The 7882-nt window shown below is 46.2% G+C and overlaps 1 long non-coding RNA gene across 1 annotated transcript; it reads right to left on the bottom strand.

The window, feature by feature from the left end:
- Positions 1 to 316: 316 nt before the first annotated feature.
- On the bottom strand, positions 317 to 7008 carry LOC129512921 (uncharacterized). The gene is made up of 3 exons (XR_008665105.1): positions 6872 to 7008; positions 2108 to 2225; positions 317 to 442 (listed from the first exon to the last, which is right to left on the bottom strand). It is a non-coding gene; the product is annotated as an uncharacterized LOC129512921 (long non-coding RNA).
- Positions 7009 to 7882: the final 874 nt, after the last annotated feature.

The following is a 7882-nucleotide window of genomic DNA, read 5'->3' as shown; positions in this document are numbered from 1 at the left end:
CTCTATCTCCCCTGCAGGCATTGAAGTATATACTTAATAAATATTACTTAAGTGAATTAAAATCAGTAAACTGGGATCCCTGGGTGGCGCAGCGGTTTAGCGCCTGCCTTTGGCCCAGGGCCCGATCCTGGAGACCCGGGATCGAATCCCACGTCGGGCTCCCGGTGCATGGAGCCTGCTTCTCCCTCTGCCTGTGTCTCTGCCTCTCTCTCTGTGTGTGTGACTATCATAAATAAGTAAAAATTTTAAAAAAAAAATAAAAAAATAAAATAAAATCAGTAAACTAATTTTAAAGTTTAATGTTTTATTTCACCCTGATTAAACTTGCAAAAAAACAAAAACCGCTAAATGGAAGGATCTACTACTTTCTAATTCTCCCCGCTTCTTCAGTTCTGAAAGTGGCAGGTACTTTTTCCAATTGCCTCCAGAGGTCACTCACTACCTTTTAAGAGAAAAAGGATGATTAAAATAGCATACTGCTTTGTGCAGGTTTCTCTTTAGGCTAATAGGATAAATTTTTTGTGAGACAATTTAGGAAAAATAAAGATGTTGATGGGCCATTTTTTCAGTTGAAAATAGATAAGCCTTGGGATCCCTGGGTGGCGCAGCGGTTTGGCGCCTGCCTTTGGCCCAGGGCGCGATCCTGGAGACCCGGGATCGAATCCCACGTCGGGCTCCCAGTGCATGGAGCCTGCTTCTCCCTCTGCCTGTGTCTCTGCCTCTCTCTCTCTCTCTCTGTGACTATCATAAATAAATAAATAAATAAAAATTTTTAAAAAAAGAAAATAGATAAGCCTTTTGTTTTAAAAAGAGATTTATCTATTTGAGAAAGAAAGAGTACATGTGAACAGGGAGAGGGACAAAGGGGAGAGAATCTCAAGCAGACTCCCCACCAAGCATGGACCCCAACGTGGAGCCTGACCCCACACCCAGAGATCATGGCCTGAACTGAAACTAAGAATCCCAGCTCAACTGCTGAGCCACCCAAGCACCCCTCAGTAAGGTAACTTTTGTTTACACTATGTACTTTGAAAAGTTCAAAGTAATACTGAAAGAATCTCACATGGGTGTCTGATGAACTTTTTAAAAATCTCGTTAAAAATAAAAACTTAGGGGTGCCTGGGTGGCTTAGATCATGATCTTAGGGTCCTGAGATTGAGCCCAATGTTGGGCTCTCTGCTCAGTGAGGAGTCAGCTTCTCCCTCTGTCCCTCTCCCCTGCTTATGCTCTCTCTCTCAAATAAATAAATAAGTCGTTAAAAAAAAATAAATAGATTTTATTTATTCACGAGAGACACACAGAGAGAGGCAGAGACATAGAGGGAGAAGCAGGCTCCATGCAGGGAGCCCAATGTGGGATTTGATCCCAGGACTCCAGGATCATGCCCTGAGCCGAAGGCAGGCACTCACCCGCTGAGCTCCCCCAGGCGTCCCAAATAAAATCTTTTTAAAAAAATAAAATAAAGTTTAAAAATACTGATTTTTTAAATTTCCTTTTTTTAAAAAGAGATAAATTTAGGATTTCCTTTACCTGGATTCATTGTAACATTCAAGACTAGGACTCTTTGAGCTGCCATCATAATAGTCTCCTATGCTGATTTGATCAGATAAAAATCTTTGGCCTACCGTACTGTTATTGGTCAAAATCAACTTAATCAAGAGAATAAAAACAAAGCAACCCAAGGTGAGAGATTGGCTACTTTAGGCTCCAATAGAAATGAACTAACATTTCTTCAGGTATTAAGTGCTTCAGGAGCAATTAGAGTCATCTGCATGAAAAAGGAAACTACTTTAGAGCTTTAAGTGCCCTGCAAGATAGGATCTTCCCTGTGGGTAAGTGGAGGAGGCCACTTCTCCAGGGCTGGGTACCACTCTGCCCTGGAGCAAAGCCATTCTGGTTTAATCCCTGCCATCTAATACCACGCTTGCTACGTCTACTTGGGAGAAGTCCAACCCCTTTGCAGACATCCCCACAATGACAAGGACTGTTGTGTTGCCAAACTAGGAACAAACACCAGTAGCAGGATTTTTTTTTTTTTTAATTTCTACGCAAACTACAGAAAAGCCCACCTGTTCATTGATTTAGTCATTAAATAATTATTAAATACCTAGTCTGTGCCAGGCACAAATCTAACGGTGACAAAAAGCAGACGAAAGGTCTCGGCCTCGTGGACAAGGTAGAAAATTGGCAAATGCATGTGTAATACGTTGATAGTGGTAAGCACCCTAAGGAAAAATAAAGGAGAATGAAGGGGATAGCTCGTGATGGAAAGGGGTTATTTTAACTTAAGGTAGTGTTAGGACAGGCGCCCCTGAGTGACATTTGCACAGAACCCCGACTGCAGCGAGGGACCCAGCCCCGCAGGGAGGAGAGCAGGCCCAAGCGAAGAGTAGGAGCCAAGGGCAAGTTGGTAGAACACCCCCCCACCCCACCCCCACCCCCACCCCCCCCCACCCCCCGGGCGAGCCAGCGGGGTTCCTGGGTGTGTGGGCCTTCTGTTAAGGACTTTCCGGGTGTGTTGGAAGATACACGAGAGAGGAGCAGGAGGGAGGGCCGAGAGAGCTGTGTTTTAATAATTCTGTAACAAAATTTCTGTAATCCAAACTAGGATTTAAAAAGAGTCACTGGAAAGTTCCATTGTGGACATTTGGAAGGATTGAGAGTGAACCCCTAGATCAGGGAAGGAAGGAGGTAATCCAAGGTAAACAAATTATTCAAAATATGTCAAAGTAAAGAGTTAAGGAAGAAGCAGCTTGGGAATTTGCACAGAGACGTCCTGGTGGAGTAGCTGGAGGGCGGAGAGAAAGGCAAGCATGTATACACCAGACCCCAGGTTGGGGGTCAGAAGACACGTGAGACCTGAGTCGGGGTTGGGCGGGAAAGGGCTTTAAGAGAGGCCCAAAGGTGAGGAACCACCCAAAGTGGGTTGAAAAATAATGAGTTGACCCCTTTTACCCAGTGGAAAGTTCTTTCAGAGTAATAGGTAAGTCTGGAAAGGTATTTGGGGGCCAGACTGTGAAGGACTTTGGAGACCAAACTGAAGACATAACCTTTTGACTTTAGGAAGCCATAATAGGCTTCTGAGGAGTGAGAGTACCATGATGAAAGCAGAGGACTAAGAACTCAGGGTCAGTACTGCCAGTTGGACCGCCGTAGGAAGAAACTAGAGAAAGGAGAATAACTTTAATGGTTTTATGACACAGATTAGCAAAGTGATCGCTGTATTTGCCCCACACTGACTTGGTGAGAATGGAAGGGTGGGAACGGAGGCACCAGATCCCATGACCTTGTGTGTGTGTGCATGCGTGTGTGTGTGTGTGTGTGTGTGTGTTTTCTTCTGTGCGTACACGCTCAGCGGTGGCTCCTGAAGTTCTATAGAAGGCGTAAGATAGCAATCCGGTTGGAAGGTGGGGAGAGTTAGGGGACTTGTATTCAAGATAAACCATCTTTACTTCAACCTTAGGTTTATTTAGAGTGGCTGAGGGTAAGGGGCTAAAGGAGATTTTAAGTGGGCTAAACCGCTCCCTTTCCCACCCCACGCCACCCATTGGTACTAATCTTGATGCAGTCAAGGTGAAAAGTGGTGTGAAAAATATGGCCCGAGGGACTTGACTCTAACTCTGAGGTCTCTTGAGAGAAAATTATGTACAGTGGAAAATGTTCCCCTAACCCAGGTCTTGAGGAGGAGGCTGGGGCAGGGTCAGCTCAGTCACCCGTCAGTTTAGGACAGAAACTCTTATTTATTATTTCAGTGGGTGGACCTGGCTGGGAGCCCAGCAAAGGGAGCTGAAGTAGTCAGAATCCATGCAAAAAAGTCAAACTGAGTCATCAAGCAAAAGGGCCTAGTGAAGAACAGGAGCTGAGCTGATCAGCCAGAGCAAGGGGCTCGGGAAGCCACAAGACTGAGGCATGGGCCAGGACGCGGACCCACCCCCCAAATAACACATGCATAATGCCCACCTTCCATCTGGGTTATATAATGTCAGTTATCATGAATAATTTATCGTATAACCGCGTCCCTTGACAATTAGGGAACATTAATTATACCCTGGAAAGCATTGCTCGGTAACAGTTCACTGGAGCTCCCTGGTTAGGTTTTCAACTCCTTCCTGGTTTCTTTAATGACAATTTCATACAGAAACAAAAATAATCTACTCTGGACTGAATTGTATCCCTGCCCTGCAGGGTTACGTTGATGCCTCTCCCCCCAGTGCTAGTATTTGAAGGTGGGCCATCTGGGAGGTAATTAGGTTTAGATGAGGTCATGAGGGTGGGGCCCCACGGTGGGATTAGCGCCCTTATGAGAAGAGGAAGAAAGACCAGAGCCAATGAACTCTCTTGTGAGGATGCAGGAGGCAACCTTCCCAAAGCCAGGAGGAAGGCCTTCCCTAGGAACCGAGTTAGCCAGCACCTTGATCTTGGCCTTCCAGTCCGAGCAGTGAGAGAGAAATTCCTGTTGTTTAAGCCTCCCAGTCTGGCGTGCTTAGTTTTGGCAGCCCAAGCTGGCTAGAGTAAAATTTTTCATAAGGTTTTGTGTTTTTAACGCAGGTGACAACTCTTCATGGTAATACCTGGACTGTTATAACTGAGTATTTTCTCTTATACTCAAATATTTTACATGTCGACCGATTATTAAACCTAGAAAAGGGATCCCTGGGTGGCGCAGCAGTTTGGCGCCTGCCTTTGGCCCAGGGTGCAATCCTGGAGACCCAGGATCGAATCCCACATCGGGCTCCCGGTGCATGGAGCCTGCTTCTCCCTCTGCCTGTGTGTCTGCTCTCTCTCTCTCTCTCTCTCTCTCTACATAAATAAATAAAAAAATTAAAAAAAAACCTAGAAAAAAGCAGCCCTGTTTGGTTAGTAGAATGTACTTATAAACCTTATTAATAATAAAGATGGGGGGATCCCTGGGTGGCTCAGTGGTTTAGCTCCTGCCTTTGGCCCAGGGCGTGATCCTGGAGTCCCAGGATCGAGTTCCGCGGCAGGCTCCCTGCATGGAGCCTGCTTCTCCCTCTGCCTGTGCCTCTGCCTCTTTCTCTCTGTGTCTATCATGATGAATGAATGAATGAATGATGAATGAATGAATGATGAATGATTAGCATAAGGGGCTGTCATTTAGAGACTGTGAAAGGAGGAAGAGAGATTGATAAATGAATGAGACAGATGAGCCACTCAAGCTAGACCCGCAAGGTCAAGTCTCTTTGGGAATCAACTTTCCAAAGTTAGGGACTCAACTGTTAGTTCATCCAGAACTGATCAGTTCCCAGAAAACTGACCCATATGACCAGACCCCAAGATGCTGATCTGTGGTATGCCCTGTATCTAGGATTCCCAAGACACCCCTTCCCACTTAGTTGGTTAGCTGCACCAATCTGGACATCAAATAATAGGTTAGCTAGAGGTCAGCAAGCTAAAGCCCACAGGCCATATCTGGCCACATCCTGTTTTTGTAAATCAAGTTTTCCTGGAACACAGCCACACATGTTTATTTAGTATTATCTGTGGTCTGGTTTTGCACCATATGTGATTGAATTGAGTAGTTGTGACAGAGACCTAATAGCCTGAAAAGCTGAAAATATTCACCAGCTGGCCCTTCACGGAAAAAGTTTGCCGACCACTATTTCAAGTTTCTCTATTATAGCAAAAAATTGGGAAGGGATTTAGCTATGTCCTTAGAACCCAGGGGCACCTGGGTGGCTCAGTGGTTGAGCGTCTGCCTTCGGCCCAGGGTGTAACCCCAGGGTCCCAGGATCGAGTCCTGTATCGGGCTCCCTGCACGGAGCCTGCTTCTCCCTCTGCCTGTGTCTCTGCCTCTCTGTGTCTCTCACGAATAAATAAAAAAAAAAAAAAAAAATAAAAAAAAAAAACTTTAGAACCAGATAAATTGTCCTTTTCCATTGTCAGGAGAATTTTTTTGGCTATATTAGCAAAATCAGAATCCCAGAAGTGTTAGGGATGTAGTGACAAATTCCTATCCTCTAAAATGCTCTTTTTAAAAGTATCCTTGACTTCTGAATTCTGAGTCTTCCCATCCATTTAGCCCTGGTTGTTAGTATTTAAAATTTCTGTCTCTCAGGGAGATGACTTAGACCTGTCTGAGATTTAGATTGTGCCCTGGTCTTAGCAGCAATATCTTTAGAAGTCATTACTACAGTATGTTATTTTCGCAGGTTTCCACAGATAGCCACTCCCATCCATGTCAGCTGGATTCTTACTAGTTTCAAAATGTGAATCTTACCCCTCCCATTTTAGGGGTAAGATTTTCTGACTTTGTCCACAGATTCTTAGAATGTGTTCCATTGGTACCCCACAGCATGTACGGACTATCTGAGTTTCTCAATACTTAATCGTAAAAGGAAATAAATTCTCTCACAGGTCAGGAGGGTCACAGGAGCACATGGTTAAACCTCTCAGTAGGGAGCACTGGAGAGACATGGTAGGAAGGGGGCCTCTGGTGGCCCCGGGTCGCATTTTGCTTTCTCTTGCCCTTGCTGCAGGATCTAACCCCCATCAGGGTGAGGTGGGGGGTATCCCTACAGCTGTGGCAGGGTCCCAGACCTTGTGGGCCCAGTAAGCACCTTTCCCCAGTCTTTCCAGAAGCTGACCCCAGTCACCAGGCTAGCAGTAGCTCCCTAACTCTGTTTGCACATCTGCTCACCAGCCTCAGCTCACTCGTGCCCCAGAGGGTTTTTCCCGCTGCCCTCCCAACCCAGACCTCACCCCCCCACCAGGCCACCCCACCCTGCCAGCAAGCCCACTCCTGATGCCTTCCATATACACCTATATATACCACATTCTCCAGTCCCTGTGCATCACCAGAGCATCTGGTCTAGCTTCCCTTCTCCAGCAGGGGAAGCCTCAACATACTCACCTGTTCAAGCCCCATCTGTGGAATCAGTCTCCTGACCATGTGGGCCCTTTCCTTGGCCTTGGGGCAGCCATGCCAGCCAAGCTCTCCCCAGTCTTGATCCTGCTGTGGCCGACTCCACTCCGACTACACTGGCTGAGTTCTCTGGGGAAATGTTCCCAAGGTAGAGAAAGTCAATATGCTCATGTTGATATGTTGGGAAACCATTTATTCAACAAATAATTACTGTGCACCTTCTCTGTGCCAGGAATTTATCTAAGGGTTGGAGATAAAACAAAAACTCTACCCGTGGGGCACCTGGGCAGCTTAGTCGGCTGAGCTACTGACTCTTGACCTCAGCTCAGCTCATGATCTTGGGCAATGAGAGGGACCCCACGTAGGCCCCGTGCTGGATGGAGCCTGCTTAAGATTCCCTCTCCCTTTCCTCTACCTCCCCCCCACCCCCGCGCCACTCTTTCTCCCTCTCTCTATATATATATATTTAAAAATTTAGATAATAGAATTATGGTTAATGCCTACAACCCCCCCCCAAAAAAAAAAACCTACCCTAGTGGAACTTAACAGTCTAGTGGAAAAGCCAAACAATAAAGAAGATAGATAAAACATAAATTGCTAGTGAGAACTGCTAGCTAAGAGAGAAAAAAATTAACTTGGGGGTGGGGTAGGGAAGAGTCAGGGAGGGGGGATTAAGTCTTACTTGGTTAGGGGAGGACTCCCAGAGAAGATTCTTCAGCAAAGCCCCAAAGGACATGGCAGGGCAGCCCACGCAAGGGGCAGCAACGCCAGGAAGGAAGTGGAAGGCTGCAGGTGGCTCAGGAGGAGAGGGCGCGGGGGGGGGGGGGGGGGGTGGCTTAGAGACCCAACAGGTATAACAGGTGCCAGAGCAAGGGCCAGAATGTGCCAGCCCGCTGGTCACGGCAAGGACTTCGGCTTTTGCCTTTTCTTTCTTTCTTTTTTTTTTTTTTGTTTGTGGCAAAGTCATTGTTTTTATTTTTATATATGTATTTTTGACTT

The sequence above is a fragment of the Nyctereutes procyonoides genome, unplaced genomic scaffold, assembly GCF_905146905.1.
Source record: "Nyctereutes procyonoides isolate TBG_1078 unplaced genomic scaffold, NYPRO_anot_genome, whole genome shotgun sequence".
Taxonomy (NCBI): Eukaryota; Metazoa; Chordata; class Mammalia; order Carnivora; family Canidae; genus Nyctereutes; species Nyctereutes procyonoides.
The sequence above is the reverse complement of the archived record's forward strand: the minus strand, read 5'-3'. Positions and strand labels throughout refer to the sequence as shown.